General features: G+C 45.1%; 1 protein-coding gene and 1 pseudogene across 2 annotated transcripts in view; both read right to left on the bottom strand.

The window, feature by feature from the left end:
• GLB1L2 (galactosidase beta 1 like 2) overlaps positions 1-18558 on the bottom strand; it is a 1021913-nt gene that overhangs the window by 458651 nt on the left and 544704 nt on the right. The gene's annotated exons all lie outside the window — the stretch shown is intronic.
• Positions 4948-16112, bottom strand: LOC146856804 (uncharacterized; annotated as a pseudogene).

Raw genomic sequence — 18558 nt, 5'->3', positions numbered from 1 at the left:
CGCACGCACGTTCAGAACTCCGGCCAGATGATTTGCCATCAGACAAATCTGATGGTCCTGAGCCCAGGACCATAGACGTAGGGCCTCTCTGCAGAGACAAAGAGACCCCACTCCTCCCTGTTTGTTTATGTACCACATCGCGGTAGTGTTGTCCGTCAGGACTTGAACAGACTGACCGCGAAGGGAAGGGAGGAAGGCCTTGAGCGCCAAACGTATCGCCCGCAATTCCAGAAGGTTGATGTGCAGCAACCTTTCTTCTGGAGACCAAAGGCCCTTGATCTCCAGATCCCCCAGATGAGCACCCCACCCTAGAGTGGATGCATCCGTAATCACTGTGGTCACCGATGGAGGTAGATGAAAGGGCTTTCCTTGAGACAGATTGCCCTCCACGCTCCACCAAGACAGATCCGCTGCAGCTTCTCTGGAGATCCTCACAGACTCCCTGAGATCTCCCTTGTGCTGATACCACTGCTTGCGGAGGCACCACTGGAGCGCCCTCATGTGCCAGCGTGCATGGTTGACCAACAGAATGCAGGAGGCGAACAGACCGAGCAGGCGAAGTACCTTCAGAACTGGAACGACCGCTCCGTTGAAAAATAAAGGAATCATCTCCTGAATGTCGAGAATCCTTTGAGGAGGAGGGAATGCCCGACACACAGTAGTGTCCAGTACCGCACCTATGAACAGGTTGCGCTGAGAGGGCACCAGGTGAGATTTGGGCACATTGATCGAAAAACCCAATTTGTACAACAGCCGAGTTGTATCCCGCAGATGGAACAGCACCTTCTCCGACGACTCCGCCTTGATCAGCCAGTCGTCTAAATAAGGGAAAACCGAAATCCCCGACCTTCTGAGATGGGCTGCCACCACCGCCATCACCTTTGTGAAGACTCGAGGTGCCGAAGTAAGACCAAACGGAAGGACCACAAACTGATAATGTTGCGACCCTACCGGAAACCGGAGATACTTCCTGTGCGACTTCAGGATGGGGATGTGAAAATACGCATCCTGCAAGTCGAGCGACACCATCCAGTCCTCCTGATTCAGCGCCTGAAGAACCTGCGCAAGGGTGAGCATCTTGAACTTTTCCTGTTTCAGGTAAAAGTTCAGGATTCTGAGGTCCAATATCGGACGCAATCTGCCGTCCTTTTTCGGAATCAGAAAATACCAGGAGTAGCATCCCTGACCTCTCTCCTGCTCCGGAACCACCTCTATCGCACCTTTCTGAAACAACTTCAGGACTTCCTCCTGCAGGAGAAGACGGTGGTACTCCGAGCAAGCTCCTTGGCAAGGAGGGTAATTTGGAGGGAATTCCCAAAAGGGAAGGGCGTACCCATTTTCTACAAGATCCAAAACCCAGAGATCTGTAGTTACAGATTCCCAATCTTGTAGAAAATGGGTAAGCCGGCCCCCCACAGGACCAGCATGATCCGGAATGACGAATCTAGGGCTGTTTTGCGGTGGTGGGAGGGGCTGAGGAAGAGGAAGAGGAGGAGGAGAGTTGACGGCCACGTGAACGACCTCTAAGTCTACCTCTATATCCCTTGGACAGAGAGCCTTGCTGCTGCTGCTGGGTTGGTCTGTAGGAACGAAAACTCGCCCTTCCAAAGCCTCTGTATCTTTTGAAAGTACCTCGCGGCTGGGATTGAAGGCCCAAAGACCTAGCCGTAGCCTTACTCTCTTTGAAACGTTCAAGAGCCGCATCAGCCTTCTTGCCAAACAACCCAGACCCATCAAAAGGTAAGTCCAATAAAGTTGACTGTACATCGGAAGAGAATTCGGAGGACTTAAGCCATGCACCCCTCCTGGTGGCAACTGAAGACCCCATGACCCTGGCAACTGAGTCTGCTGTATCCAGGCCACTCTGAATAACCTGGCGAGCAGCCGCCTGGGCATTCGATAGAACTTCATTGAAGCCCCCTCTATCCTCCTCTGACAGTTTTGGCGCCAACTTTTTAGCCGAGTCCATAAGCGCATGAATATAGCGCCCCAACAGACAAGTCGCATTTGAAGACTTTAACGCAATACTGGCTGATGAAAAGACCTTTTTGGCCGATTGGTCCACCTTTTTTGCCTCCCTGTCTCCTGGGACTTGAGGAAATGCCCCTTTCGATCGTCCCGAACAAGCCGCCTGAACTACTAGGCTTTCAGGTGAAGGGTGTGATGATAAAAACTCAGGATCCCCTGGAGCCACCCTATACCTTCTTGCGACTACCTTGGAGACTGCAGGAGCTGTGAAAGGCTTGCGCCATACATCCAGCACAGGTTCCAAAATTGCTTCGTTGAAAATGCAACAGAGGCTCTGAGACCGCAGTCGGGGAATGCAACACTTCAGTTAAAATATTGGACTTGGATTCGGTGGATGGCAATTGAAGGTCCAACAACTCAGCTGCTTTTCTAATTACCGCATGATAGGGTGCTGCGTCTTTAGAGGGTTCGTCTGATGGTGGAGTGATCTCCCACTCTGGAGACAAATCTAGTCCACTTTCCTCCTTCAACTCGTCGAACACCTCATCGGATTTGACTAATTCCCCCTCTTCAGCCTCTTCCATCAGAAAGCGTCTCTCCTCTAGCACTCTCTGCGCTTCCCTTCTCGAACGGATCCGTACCCGCGGCGTCGGCAGCGCCGTGTTCGAATCCGACGGCGCCGGCAGCGGCATCGAACGCGGATCAGCTGGAACAGCCGGCGTCGAACGAAGTCGAGCCGGCGCCGGTGAAGAGGGAAGCGGCGTCGATGTTCTCGGCGCCGGCAGCTGCCAAGACGGCGTCGCTGGGAAGAATGGCATAAACGGTGCTTGAGGGTAAACCTGCGGCACTCCCAAATTGAAAGCCATCGGACCCATCGGACCCATAGGTGCACCAGAGGTATACATGGCCCGTGAAAACACCCCATACATTGCATTGAGATAATGCGAGGGGTCCTGACCTGGAGTAGGGAAAGCCGGATACTGGTCAGGTAACACCGGACTCGGGCCTGCCGGCGCCGACGGTGGAACTTGCGGCGTCACAGACTAACCCGGAGCCTGACGATCCTCATCCTGGCCCGGGGTCGGAGACGGAGCTCGAGGACTTGCTGGAGCCGGAGATGGAACCGACGTCGGAGATGACACCGGCACCGGAGATGCAGCCGGAGCCGGCGAAGTCACCGGAGAAGAAGGCACCGGAGGCGAAGCCAGGACTGGAGAAGGAGACACTGACTTCCTACGACGTCGAGAAGGCGATCTCGACTTCGAAGTCGCACCTTTATCGGAATGGTGATGTGAAGTATGCCTCCTCTTTTTCTTATGCTTCTTGCTCTTCGAAGCATGACCCGAAGTCGATTTGGAAGCCGACCTCGACCTCGACCTGGATCCAGACCTTCTTCTTCCTCTTTTCTCCTTTTTCTTCATCCGGGCGATATAGAGCTTCGCTTCTCTTTCTTTAAGAGCCTTCGAGCTCATCTTTCTGCAACTCGAACAACCTTCAACATCGTGGTCCGAGGACAAACACCAAACACAATCGTCGTGCGGGTCGGTGATAGACATGTGTTTGCCACATTCACGGCAAGGCTTAAAACCAGACTTCCTTGTCGACATGTTTAAAAAAAGACAGAGAAATCCAGAAAAACATACAAAGTAACCAGAACAGCTACTAGTAACGATTCCCGAAATCCGTTGGCGTCGTCGGCGCGGAAAAAAGGGAACTGACGTCATCACGCCGATGAGGTCTTCTTATGGAGCCGGTGACGTCAGCGGAGTCGCGAGCGGAGCCGTGTCTCTGTGACGTCGTCTTCGACCACATCGGCGTGGACTGCTACAAAAGTTTCCGAATGTTGCTGGCGCAGGGGATATTCACAAGGTGAGGAATCCACTGGCAGATGTATCCATCAGAAAGAGTGTGTCTAGCAGCAAGAATAATGGGATGGGTTAAGGTAAGTTACAGGTGCTACAGTGCTATATTTTGTGGTAAATGTTCTCTGATTCCCAAGGTTTTCGCGTCAGAGGATTACCTGGCAGAAGTGCAATCTATCTCCATTGCTATTTGAATTTGTGATAGTGTCCCTAGCGCTAACAATTCAATCATATCCTGGGTTACAAGGGATCCTTTTTACAGGTGAAGGTTAATAAATCTCCTTGTTTGTGTATGGCATCTTGCTGTCTCTCACAAACCCTTCTAGTAAAGATTGAAGAGCTTGACCTATATAAGGAGGAATCAAGGCTTCAAAATCGGCCCCAAAAACCTGAGATTCTGGATTAGTCAATTGCCCCTGTGGTATTGGCTTGCCCACAACCAATCTTCTGTTGAGCATCCAGAATGATTAGGTACTTGAATCTGAACTTAACTCACACTCTGGGGAGTTCATTGGAGGTTGGCCAGCCCTTAGTAAGCAAATATATGAAGATCATAGGACTTGGAATTTGCTTTACATCTGATTATTATATATGGGATCAAATATCCTTACCGTACATTATAAGAATAATGCAAGTCAAGGAGAAGTTCCATGACATATAAAGGCACAAGGCAGCTGGCTTCCTTTGACCTTCATATGGTCACGGAACTCCAACTCCAAGTTCCAAGTAAGAGGCAATTTATCCCTAATAATACTAGGTGTACCTTTGGTATTTTAATAAGATTGAAAAGTACAGTGAGTCGTTAAAGCAATGTTTTATTTATTGTTTTACAATGCTTTAAATCCTTTTGGATTTCTGGGTGTCAGGTGGAGTCAATTGCGCATAATAATTTACATATATTAGAATTGTTGAAATTGCATTGTTGTCTAACAATTGCTTGTTTATCATGCTTGTGTTTGTAATTGAGATGTCTTTAATGTTTGTGTCAGGGACTACTGGGTTAGGATGTGAGATGGGGGTAGATGTAGTTGGTTGTGAGTGACTGGTAGTGGCGTACAATACATTTTGTAACTGTGTTTGTGATATTTTTGCTGTATTTTGTAAAAATGGTGATATTTTATGTGTTTTTTTTCACTGGTGGAGGAGTAGGTATTGCCGTTGTGTATATTTTTGTGTCCAGATATTTATAAATTTCTGTTGGTGGGAGATTGTGGTGCACTAGTTTCTGTACGGCTGTTTTTCTTGTTGAGTGGTTAGTAATTTTGTTCGCTTCTGATAATCATGCTTGTATTTTCATTGAATATTTATCTAATTTTGTCGATTCCTATTTTCAATGCTCGGAACCAACAAGAGTATTCTGTTTGTAATTTATGTTGGGTGCCAAATAGAAATGTGAATCATCTATTGACGTACAGAGTGGTGCATGGCTTTTGTATCTCAGGTAAGCTGTTACTGGATCTCTGTTTGGCTTATCTGGTGTGCTGTACATACTTGGATTTATTTATTGTATGGTTTGGGGATTTTTCCCCTGTTCTGGTTTTGTTTGCTGTTTTGGTTATTCTAAGTACTTTTTTTCATTGGTCCCTATTTTTAGTGTTATGTCTCCCCAAAGTGAGTCATATTGTTCTCCGTCCAAAATGTATGTCACTATTAAAAACCAGTAGGTTTAGAAAACTTGTCGAGTTATCTAGAGGAATAGTGCCTAAAGGTTTTCGATGTCATCATCTGCAAGTGCTTCTACCATGTCTGCTTGATTTCCCTTTCCTTCATTTTTTTTAAAGAATTTAAGTTTTGCTGAGAGTGATTGTTTTGTGAGGGGAAACCTTTTAAGTAGTGATCTATACTACCTAGCATACACCTCTATGTGTGTAGTTCATATTCATTACCATCTTCACTTTTTACTGCTAGTAAAATGCTGATTATATGTTGTCTAGTACTGAATGTAGAATTTTTACTATGTTGCGTGTTTCATGTGTTTCTGTCAAGAATTATTTCAAAAGGGTACCATCAGAAGTTGTTTCCTTTTCTGTTTTTTTTTGTTCTTGTTGCATTGTGCTTGTGTTTCTATTGTGAATCTAGGTTAGATATTTTTTGTGCAAATAACATTTAATATTTTACCCAAGTGTGTTGTTTGTGGTTTTATTACTTGCTTGTTAAATTTCTTAGTGAGGCGGATTAAATAATTCTTTTAGGTTTATCATTTTTTCTATATTAGGAGAATAAACCGTCTAGAGCAGCGTTTCACTGTCTATGGGTCACAAGCCGATTTTTGGTGGGTCATGATAGTTCTGGTTGCCTATACGAAAGTAAGCATATTTGTAACTAATATGCATGTTCTTATTTTTACTGTAATTGCATTCTAAATTTTAAAAACTTTTCAGTAAAAATACGACTATCCATAATAATTACAAATATGTTTACAATACATATCTTCAGACAAGGCAGGCCCATCAGCCTGCAACGATTACACCTCCTTCAAGGAAGCTGGAAATTAAATTACCCACACCTTAGAGTGAGGTGGCTAACAACCAGAGCAGGTGGGAATGTAAAGGTTTTTGTGTACAAACACATACATTGTGCTTTTCAGAAATTATAATTACAGTAAAAATAAGAGCATGAATAATAATTACAAATATGCTTACTGTAATATCTTGAGACAGGATGGGCACCTGAGCCTGCACCAATTACAGCTTTGTCGAAGAAGAAAAAATTGGTAATTTAATTTTCTGATTCCTCAGAGGAGCTATAACTGGCTATGGTTGATGCACCTGCCTTGTCTCAAGATATGTGCAATTGTAAGCATACTTGTAATTATTATTCATGGTCTTATTATACTGTAATTAATAGCGTCTAAAAAGCAGCAAATATGCTTTTGGACACAAAAACGTCTTCACTCCCACCCTCTCTGGTTCCTTGACGATGTGGGTGATTTTATTTCCTGCTTCCTCTGAGGCAGTGGCGGTTTTTCCATTAGGGCTCCAGTGCTACGCCCCCCTGCTTTTTTATACCTAGAGTGAATAATAATCTTTTATTCACTGTTGGTATAAAAAGAAAATGCCGTCTAGCAGCAGCCTTGGACAGCTCTGCTACAGAGAATGTCTGATGTCTGGTGCAGGTGTAGAAAGACGCCTGCACTAGCCATCAGAGATTATCCAGGGCTGGTAAAACCCCTAGCCATGCAATGAGCCCCTGGCACATCTCAGTGCCTCCCAATCTGTGATGGGCTAAAGCGTTACAGATAAAGTTATCCACCAACATTGCAGCTTAAACCCTGAAGTGCCCAAGGCTACTTGTCAATCAGCCAGTCACCCCACCTTTTCCCAACTCGTCACAGAGTTGGGAATGGGTGGGGTAAACGAGCAAACACTGAAAATGTGAATCTGCGACTGCGAAGGCTTGAAGTTTTAGTTTCAAGTGTCCGAAGTTGAAAGAAGCAGCAGGAGTCCAAACAGGACCTAACAAACAGCAAGGTAAGTAAAAAAAAAAATTCTTTTAAATACTGTGCATGTGTGTGTGAGTGTGTAAATGTGAGTATGTATGTATGTGTGAGTAAAAGTAATAGTGTCAGTTAAGGAGTGAGTCAAAGTGAGAACAATAAGTGATTACTAGAGTGACTACAACTGAGATTGAATGAGGAAGGGAGAATGATGGGGAGTGTAACTGAATGCTACTGTGTGTGAGGTTGAGTGAGTCAAGTCTGAGTGAGTCTTAGTGAGTGTGAGAATAAGTAAGACAGAGTGAGTCAGTGTGAGAGTGAGTGAGATTGATTGAGCCATTCTGAGGAGTGAGAATGATTGTCTCAGTGAGTTTGAGTCAGCATGAGTGTGAATGAGTGAGTATGAGTGAGTCAGAGTGAATCAGAATGAGTTTGACTAGGTAAATCAATGAGAATGAGTGAGAGTGAGTGAGAATGACTGAGGCTGACTGAATGAGTAAGACTGAGTCACAGTGAGACTAAGTGAGTTAAAATGAATGAGACTGAGTGTAAATGAGTGAGACTGATTGAGTATGAGTGCGTCATACTGAGATTGAATCAGAATGAGTAGGACCGAGTGAAATAGGGAGGATGAATGAATTATGGTGAGACTCAGGGAAACAAAGTCAGAATGAGTGAGACTGAGTTAGACAGCAAGCCAGAGTTAGACAGAGTGAAACTGAGAGAGACGAAAGTGAAACTGAGTGAACCAGAGTGACATTGTGTGAGTGAGAATAAATGAGACAGAGTGAGAACGAGTGAGACTGAGTGAGAATGAGTGGGACTGATTGAGTATGAGTGAACGACAGCGAAATTGAGTGAACTGGAATAAGTGGGACTGAGTGAATCTGGGAGAACGAGTGAGTCATGGTGAGACTCAGGGAAACTAGGTGAGAATGACTAAATGGGAATTAGTGAGTCATAGTGACACTAACTGAGACAAAGTAAGTCAGAGTGAGTCAATCAGAATGATGTAGGATGAGTGGGATTGAGTGAGAGTAACTGAGAATGAGTGAGACTTAGTAGGTCAGAGTGAGTAAAAGTGGCTGCAAGTTCAAATGAGAGTAAACGACTAAGACCAAGTGAGAATAAGTGAGAGATTAAGACTGACTGAAAGCGAGTGTGAGCGAACCCATCTCGAATCCCCTCCCCCAGAACCCTCCTAGTGAGTCAGTCTCGCTCACTGGAATTCAAGCCAAGGATTTTGCCTCACCACTTTTAATGGTCACAAGCCGTCTCTGCTCAGAAGAACTTTCATTTCCTGCTTCCTCGGGAAGAAGCTGTACTTGGTGCAGGCTGACAGCCCCACCTTGTCTCAAGACTGAGTCACTGTGGAAGTTACCCCACAGCCTCTACTTTACCCCAGTCATGTATTTACAGTCCATCTTTCAGCCCTGTCTCTGACGGCTTTCAGTGTGCCTCTACCTAGTCCTGGTCACACTGGGCAACAGATGATCTCTTTCAGTCCAACCTGTTTGCCTCTCATGACTTGCTATTTTACTGTTGCTCTGCCCGGGCCATCCTGGGTCACTGCAGACCTGCTCTGCCCTCCCTGTTTGTATCTGCACTCTGTCTCTGCCATGGTAACACCAGGGAGCTACAGATCCTCCTTCTGCCCTGCCTGTCTTTCTCTGTAAGCCACTGTCATGCCTCAACTATGCTGAATCAGTTCTAGGAGCAGAGCTTTTCCGTTCAGGGGCACTCCGAGGGTCATGGGCGCTCGGAGTACCAGGGCCTCGGATTTCAATTGCTGATTTGCTTCCAATCAAAGACTTTCCATCTTTATATTTAAGAATCATCAGCTCCTCTTGAGTCCAGTCTTCATATAACTGTGCTTTTCAAGCAAAGTGTCTGAAAATAAAACTTTAGTGTTACTCGCATGGTCTATTTTTGTTTGTTATTGTCTCATCTGAGTGTATCCTCTTTGTTGATACAAGAAACACACGCATAAGTGGTCGACCAAGAGTCTGACGATGACTCAGGATGCTGCGATCAAAGAAAAAACATACAGAACTGTAGAGGACAAACAGGTCAATCATTTTTTTTTTAAATGGAAGTTGACAAAACAAGCTAATTACATTTTTCAAAAGGAAACTGGAAGATTTGAAAATGTTGGAAAAGAAGCGTTCCCATTAGTTTGCAAATGGCAAATTCTGGTAAGTCCCACCAAACTGGAGACTCTTTAGATGCAGTTGGAGTTATGTTTGGTGATAAGAGCTCAAAAGAACAAGTTACTTACCTTCAGTAACACCTTATTTAGTAGAAACTATATCTAGCCGCAGATTCCTTACCATAGAATATTCCCCCAGTGTCAGACTGGATCAGGAAAGTTTTCTGAGCAGTTCCCTTACCTGCCAGTATGTGGGATCATTCAGCTTCGCGTGGCATTGTCGGCGGCATCCGTGCAGGAAGTGACATGTGCGGTGGCTATATGGGCCCCCACCCCAGTGCTCTGACCTAAGTTTCATGACAAATTTCTGCGCTAGGAGCACTGAGCCAACTGAGGTATTGTGACCAGAGTGCTCAAATAATGTCCTCAAATATCTCTTATAATGGAAACCACAATTCGCAGAGCAGGGAGGATGGAAGAGCTTGTAAGGAATCTGAGGCTAGATAGAGTCTCTATCCAGTTTGTGTGCTGGAGGAGGCACAACCGCAAGCCTCGGCATTCTTTGCGGCCGTCGCCAACACCACACGCCTGTAGCCTGCGCCTGGAGGCGCATATAATCTTCGGCTGGGCCCTCGCAGCGCGGGAGCCCGTTTGTGTGCAGAGAGGGTAGGAACACAGGCCCCAGCATTCTTTGCGGCTGTCGCCGCCACCACACGCCTGCAGCCTGCTCTCGGAGGCGCATATAACTCTTAGACTCAATGAGACTCCCCGGGATGAAAAGGGAGATCCAAGATCAGGAATGGGAAAAATTAACCCAAGCAGCTAGGACAAGGGATGCCCCCCTATTCTGGAAAACAATTGATCACCCCTATTTTAAAGACTATTCCGCAGTCAAAATTGAGAGCTTGGTCCAGCCCTCCGAATGGATAAAGTATTTTGGACAGGTTTTTAACCCAGAAAATGATATGTTTGTACCGTCAGATAATAGAGATTTTAATGAAATCTCAGTACCATCAGATAATAGAGATTTTATTACCTTGGACCCCCCCCCCCTACTTTGGCACCTATTACTCTGGATGAGGTCACAGTGGCTCTAGACAGATGTGTAAATGGGAAGGCACCCGGACCCAATGGGGTCCCAGTAGACATTTGTAAGACAGATATGGGTCTCTGGGCCCCAATTTTACAAAGGGTGTGTAATGCTGTCGCAGGTGGTCTGGTTCCGAGAACTTGGACAGAAAGTATCATAGTCCTGATTTTCAAGAAGGGTGATAGAAGTGACGCCAAATGCTATCGCCCCATTTCCCTTCCTGACACGTCAAAATTGATGAGTAGAATCCTTCCTGAGAGATTGGATATCTGGGCAACTGAAAACTCAATACTTACAAAAACACAGTATTGATTCAGAAGCGAGATAGGGACTGTTGAGCAGTGCATTAACCTTCACTTAATAATTAGTAAATATACAGTTGTAAAAAAGGGCCATCTACACCTGTGATTTCTCAACCTCACAAGTGCTTTCGACTTGGTGAATCATGTGAAATTATGGCAAACCCTGGATCTCATGGGTGCCCCTAGTGATATTATTGCATATCTGTCACAAATATATAAAAGATTGAATACAAGAGTTCGATATGGGACAGAAGGAGAGTGTACCACCAGTTACAGAGTAAACACGAGGAATAAGGCAGGGATGTGTTTCTGCACCACTCCTGTTTTCTTTATATATAAACTGAGTAGATGAAGGTTTGCACAAGCTAAATGCTGATGTCCCTAGAGTTGGTAACCGTGCTGTCCCCACCTTGCTTTATGCGGACGACGCGATCCTTTTATCCAGAATCGCTAACGGGCTTCAGTGCCTAATTGAGAAGTTTGCAGAATATATGCAAGAAAAGGATTTGGTACTTAATTTGAAAAAAAACATTAACGATGGTGTGTGGAAAAGGAAAGACAAAGACAAGGGCCCACCATGTAAACAGGGTCTCTGTCGCAGAAACACATTCATTTTCATATTTAGGACTGTTATTCACAGCAAACGGTCATTAGGGACCCCATATTGATTACTGTAAAATAAAATTTACACGGACTACAGAGGCAATTTTAGATTCTCAAAAAAATGGGGAATAACCAATGAGGAAAATGTTGACCGTTTATAGGAGTAAGTGTCTTGGTGGAACTTGTTATGGTGCTGCGCTATGGGGAGCGGCTAACCATACTACCCTTCACACTCAAGAAAATATCTTTTTAAGAAGATTGTTAGCCGTTCACAACTCTACCCCTATATATAGTGTGGACAAAGAGCTTGCTGCCCCTCATATCAATGATTTTATCAGTGTTGCAGGTCTCACTGACTAGAATGGGATATGGAGTAAGAGGCGAGGCAAATTTACCCATGAAATCATTAAGGATTGCCTCACCCTTGAGCATGGTAAAAACAATTCCCTGGTTGATGTATATTAGTAATCTTTTAAAAGAATGCGCCGAGAACATTAATTTTAATAATCCTTCACAACCCCTTAATTATAGTAAAAAGGAACTAAAAACCGGGCTCATAGAATAGAGGGACTGGCTTAGGGAAGTTGAGGCAAACTCGAAGCAGCTGACTAGGGCATACTGCGATAGGCCCATTGGATCAGGGACACAAAAATATCTACTCCAGGTCTTGAACATAAAACATAGATTTTATCTTACTAGGTTAAGAATGGGGATCGTCCATTTTTTATTAGCCTTCCCAACCATGGGCAAATGGAAACGAAAGCTCCCAAAGTGCCCCTGTGATGGAAGATATGACCAGACAAGAAAACGAGTTACTTACCTGTAACTTCAGTTATCCAGTATTGGTATCTTTCATAGATTCACATGCCTGAATCATCCCCGCCATCGAAGTGGGAGTGTCATGGTACAATAAAATATATATACAATAGTAGTAAAATAACATACAATAGGCTATATTGGACCAAAAGGTCACTACACTAGCCTATCCTTGTCCTTTTGTAAAAAAGAACCAAATTTGGAACCCAGCCAATCAGGCTCCAGCACGCTCTAGAACACTTTACAGAGAGGCAAGTCCCTCAGAGTTTCGTAGCACAAGTGACAGTAAGTATACCATAGTAAAAAAGGGACGCCTCTCCGGGGAGGAGGGGAGGTTACATGTGAATCTATGAAAGATACCAATACTGGATAACTGAAGTTACAGCTAAGTAACTTGTTTTCTTATCCAGTATTGGGGTATCTTTCATAGATTCACATGCCTGAATCAGAATAGCTAGCAGTAAAAATGTTATTCCCTTAGCAGATGGTGGGTACTATATATATATATATATACACCACATTAGACACCTTGTTCAATATAATTGTAAGCATATTTATAACAAATGCCACATCATACGAAAGACATTAACAGTTAATAGAGACAGTATTCAAAACCATGAAACAATATAGTCACCTCTCGAAAGAGGCTTACCTTATTTGAAAAGGTTACGTAACACTGCTTGACCAACTGCTGACTCAGCTTCTGTAGCCAAATCTAGACAGTAATGCCGTGTAAATGTGTGCACATTCTTCCAGGTTGCTACACGGCAAATCTTCTCCAACTGCACTCCAGCAAAAAGCACTGCCGTTGATGACACAGCCCTTGTGGAATGAGCTTTAGGCTGCACAGACAAAGGACTTCCAGCCTTAAAGTGGCAAAATTGAATTGCCGATGCAATCCATCTTGCAATTGTAGACTTCGTCACTGCTGTACCTGGCTTTTGACCACCGTAAGATACAAACAATTGATCAGTCTTCCGAATGGAAACAGTTTGTGATAAGTAGAATTTAAGACACCTTTTAATGTCCAAAGTGTGTAGGGCCTTCTCAGTCAGGGTAGACAGACTGGGGAAAAAGTACGTAAAATAATGGGCTCATTAAGATGGAAAGAAGATGGAACCTTCGGAATGAATGTAGGATTCGTTCTTAAGAGAACATAGTCATTGGTGAACCTTAGGTATGGTTGTTTGATAGTAAATGCTTGAATTTCGCTGACTCTCCTAACAGAGGTAAGCGCCAATAAAAGAGAAGTTTTCCAGGCAAGATATTTAAGTTCAGCTTTGTGCACAGGTTCGAATGGGTGCTTCATAAGCTGAGATAGAACCAGATTAAGCCTCCATTCAGGGGGAGGAGCTCTGATGGGCGGAAAAGCCCTGAAAAGACCTTTTAAAAATTGCTTGACCAAACGGTTGGAACAGAGAGATGGGCTGCCAATAGTACGTCTGTAAGTTGAGATTGCGGCCAGATGCAGCTTAACAGATGCGAACATGAGTCCAGACTTAGCTAAGGAGAGAAGATCGGGGAGAACCTTTTCTGGAGAACAGTCTAGGGGATGTGTATCATTATCATAGCACCAAGAACAGAAGCGTTTCCATTTCAGAGAATAGGTTTTCAGAGTAGAAGGGGCTCTTGCTTTTGCAAGTATATCCCTACAGTCCTGCGGTAAGTCTAGCTCCTTGAATTCAGTGAGCTCAGAAGCCAATCATGAAGATGCAGAGGGGCCGGATGCGGGTGGAGAATCTGGCCCTTGCTCATTGTCAATAGAGTTGGAGACACTGGGAGATGAAATGAACTGCAATCTGAGTGTAGGAGAAGCTCTGTGAACCAGTGCTGACGTGGCCACCGTGGGGCAATGAGAATCATTCGGCACGGTTCCAGTTTCAGTTTTCTTAGAAGCCTCGGAATCAATGGAAAGGGAGGGAAAGCGTACGCGAAAATCTCCGTCCATCTCATCATGAAGGCGTTTCCCTTCTCTGGATCCCAACTGGCATAAAATGGACATTTGAGATTTCTTTTGGAAGCAAAAAGATCCAAGTTGGGTCTGCCCAACATCTGAAAAACATGATTCAATACGGACTGTTCCAGTTCCCATTCGTGGCAAGAATTTAATGCTCTGCTCAAAGTGTCCGCCAGTGTTGTTTACTACTGGCAGATGCTCCACCTTTATGGTAATGTGATGAGAGAGGAGCCATTTCCATATGGTCTGTGCTTCCTGAGATAGGATGGGAGAACGAGTACCTCCTTGCTTGTTTAGGTAATGCATGCAAGTGGTGTTGTCGGTTCTTATGAGGACTGATGACCACTGAAGTCTTGGGAGAAAAGACTGTACAGCCAGAAAAATAGCTCCAAGCTCCAGGAAGTTGATGTGCATTTTTTACAATGCTTTTGACCATTTCCCGCTCATTCAGAGATCTTGGAGGTGCGCACCCCATCCTTCGAGACATGCGTCTGTAGTCAAAATGAATTCTGGCGGCGGAGAAAGAAAGGTAAGCCCGGTCGAGACGATGCTGGAGCACTGCCACCAAAGCAGAGCTATTTGCATGGCCGGGGTTATCCGCACCAGGTCGTCGAACGACCCTGTTATTTGAAGCCATTGACTGTCCAGTTCTTCTTGGATAGGTCTCATTTTGAGACATGAGTGAGGAACCAAATGGATTGCGGAGGACAACATTCCCAGAAAAGATTTTATCTTCCTCACAGAAGCTAACCTTCTTTTAAGTAGGTCTGACGCTAGGAAAACCAGATGCGAATGTCTTTCTGCGGACAATAATGCTTTGTCCTGGATAGTGTCCAAAACTGCTCCCAGAATCTGAATCCTTTGAGACGCAAGAAGAACTGATTTTTGGGAGTTGAGAGACAGTCCCAGAGACTGAAACATGTGAAGGCAGGTGCGCGTTGCTTTTGAAGCCTGTCGAAAAGAAGAAGCTTTTATTAGCAAATCGTCCAGATATGGGAAAAGCTGCAACCCCTGCAGCCTGAGATGAGCCGCAACCGGAGCAAGGCATTTTGTATAAACTCTTGGAGCTGAACGCAGGCCAAAAGGGAGAACCTTGAACTGAAAATGTGCACCTGCCACAGTAAAATGGAGTAACTTTCGATGTTTGGGATGGATCGGGATGTGGAAGTATGCATCCTGCAGATCTAGTGTTGTCATGAAGTCTGCATGGTCTAGGAGCTGCAGAATCTCTTGAAGAGTAACCATGCAAAAGGATTTCTTTTGCAGGTATTTGTTCAACTTCCTCAGATGTAGGATTGGTCTCCATTCCCCTGATTTTTTCTTGATTAAAAAGAAACGGGAGTAAAAACCTCTTCCCACCTGGGAGCGAGGCACTCTTTCTATAACTTCATTTTTGTAACATACACCTTGCCTCTTTCCTGTGAAGAGCTAGATGTGGTGGATGCTTCTTTAAAGGTGGCTGGGGAGGAGGGAGTTTTACAAATTCTAAGGTGTGTCCGAATTTGATTATTTCCAAGACCCACTTGTCCGAAGTCAGCCTTTCCCATTGGTTGAAATGACGAGAAAAGTTTGGCGTCTTGATGTTGAAGTGTGGCCGAACTGTAGCAGGTGTTGGGGAAACATCACTGCTTCCTCCCATTATCTCTGCCCTGTTAGGTTTCTTTCCTCCTGTTCTGTTGTCTGCAGCAGTAGGGGCGCTCTGTAAGATTGCTGTTGCTGTTGGAACCCATATCTGCCCTGATTATACTGGGGTTGATACTTCTCGTAACCTCCACAAAAGGAGAAAGATCCTCTACCACAGGCGCCTCGAAAAGGAATCCTCCTGTATTGAAGCATACCCAGGGCTTTGGCAGTGGCTGTGTCTTTTTTAATGTCCTGCAAGGCATCATCGATGTGCTTGTCAAAGAGCGCATCCCCATCAAAGGGCATGCCGAGAATTTTGCTTTGAATCTGAGAACAGAAAGTGGTCTATTTAAGCCAACCCTGGCAACGTAGGACCGCCACTCCAGCCAGTTGTCGGAACCCTAGGGAGGCTATATCCATGGAAATGTCTATAGTTTCTGATGCTGCTCTTCCCCCCTCCAGGAGAATCTTTCTCACTTCCAGCTTCTTATCATCTGGTAAAAACTCAAGGTATGGGGCAATATCTGACCACATTTGGCAGTCATACCTCCCAAGGATTGCTAATGAGTTGGCAGCACGAACGGAAGCACCTGCCATGGTGGTAAACTTCTTCCCAATATTGTCGAGCTTTCTACCATCCTTGTCAGGAGGCGCAGAGATCGATGCCGATGGATTTCTGGACCAGCGTTGAGCGGCCTGAGAGATGACAGAGTCAGACCTAGGATGACCGGACAGGCAAGCAGGGGCATCATCCGGAGCTTTATATTTCTTATCAATCCTGGGAAGAATTGCCGGTATAGATAGAGGGTTCCTCTTAATCTTGACGCCCTCTTCCCAGATATGGTCGATTATGGGAATGGCGCGGACCGACTTTCTGCTCTGATCCTTAAAATCATAGAGGAAGCAGTCAGACTGGTTAACAGGCATAGTTAGGTGAAATCTTGTCGTGGCTCTCTCCATGACAGCATGAAAACCTCCGATGTCTTCTGGAGGGGAATCAACTGTCTGAGGAACTGGCGATGATGGTGTAGGGATTACTTAATCCTCACATTCATCCACAGTTGTTGGCGACTTAGGGAGTTCGCCCTCTTCAGCAAGCGTTTCCTCATCATCATCATCCTGTGCCCCTTGGTCTTGTGGTATAGGGACAACATTTTGAGACCCAGTATTTTGAGATCCAGCAGCCGGGACAGATGAACCTGAAGTATTCAAGACAGATGGAGTTGAAAACTGTCTTTGAACAGGGTCAGCCGCAGTCGGAAAACAAGCATGATAGTCTTTCAGCATAGCTGCACAGTCCTCTACCAATGCTACGGGCATCTGCACCACAGGTTCCTGATGAGGCAATAATTAATACTCTTCTTCCTCATCATCCTCCTTATATTCAACATGAAGCTGAGAAGGGCTGCGTGCAGGGCTGAACAGCCCATCATCCTCTGACTCTTCCAAAAAATGGCTTGGAGGCAATGGAGAAATGTATGAAGGGTCGTGGTAGTAGCATCTCACAGACGGGAGCGTAGATGCAAATTTTGATGTCAAAATTGAAGTCACCTGCAGTGAAGTAGGCCTTTTCTGCGTGATCGTCGACGAGATGACTATGGAAGGAGACACAGGGACAGCAGAACCTGATACTGATGTTAAAGTCGACGTTGTCGTCGTCGATGTCGTCGATGGAAGACCTGTCGTCAACGATAATGTCGTCGAAGTGAAAGTCGTCGTCGACGGCAGAAGCATAAAACCGTCGTCGACGGTGGGAGCTTCGACGAGAGTTGAATAGTCGACGGAGGGAGTTTCGACGAGAATGGAGCCATTGTTGATGGTGCCGTTGACGGAGGCGAGACTGTGATCGGCGGCGGTGTCGTCGACGGAGGCGAATTAGACTTAGATCTTACCGGTTCTTCTTCCGTCGACGAACTCTGAGGCGTCTTTGTCGTCGACGAGGTCTTTTTTGACGATCATCTGAGGGGCTCTGACTGAGTGTTGGATTGTTTCAATGCCGTTTTTGATGGCATTTTTGACGTTTTCACACTTTTTCCCTAGGAAGAGAAAGAAAGCTTCTCTTTTTTAGAGGAAGAGTGGCCAGACTCATGATGAGACTTTTTAGATGATTTGCCAGCTCTTTCAGGTGGATCTTCAGATCTTAGATGCTGGGAGGCTCTCAATATCATCCTCTTCAGACACCACTCCAGATCTCACCTTCAATTTCTCCAGCCAGATCAATAGTCTGCCCTCTCTGTCCTTCAGGGTCTTTGAAGAGAAGGTTCTACAAATCCTGCAGTCCTTGACTTTATGATAAGGATACAAACAGGATATACATTCCTTGTGGAAATCCTCAAAATGTAGTCTCTGTTTCCCACAGGAACCACAAGCCAAGAATAATCCTTTCTTTGAAAATTCAGACATCCTGTACTCACAGTGTTCAACACACTTTGAGAAAAAACTGAGCAGAGCTCAGGGAGACTCCCTGTCACACGACGTGCGATAGAAAATCTGAGGGACTTGCCTCTCTGTGGAGTGTTCTAGAGGGTGCTGTAGCCTGATTGACTGGGTTCCAAATGTGGTTCTTTTTTACAAAAGGACAAGGATAGGCTAGTGTAGTGACCTTTTGGTCCAATATAGCCTATTGTATGCTATGTTACTACTATTGTATATATATTTTATTGTACCGTGAGACTCCCACCTTGACGGCGGGGATGATTCATGCATGTGAATATTTGAAAGATACCCCAATACTTGATCACTATGCATTTGA

The sequence above is a fragment of the Triturus cristatus genome, chromosome 3_2, assembly GCF_964204655.1.
Source record: "Triturus cristatus chromosome 3_2, aTriCri1.1, whole genome shotgun sequence".
NCBI lineage: Eukaryota > Metazoa > Chordata > Amphibia > Caudata > Salamandridae > Triturus > Triturus cristatus.
Note: the sequence above shows the minus strand (reverse complement) of the source record. Positions and strands in the feature narration are given on the sequence as shown.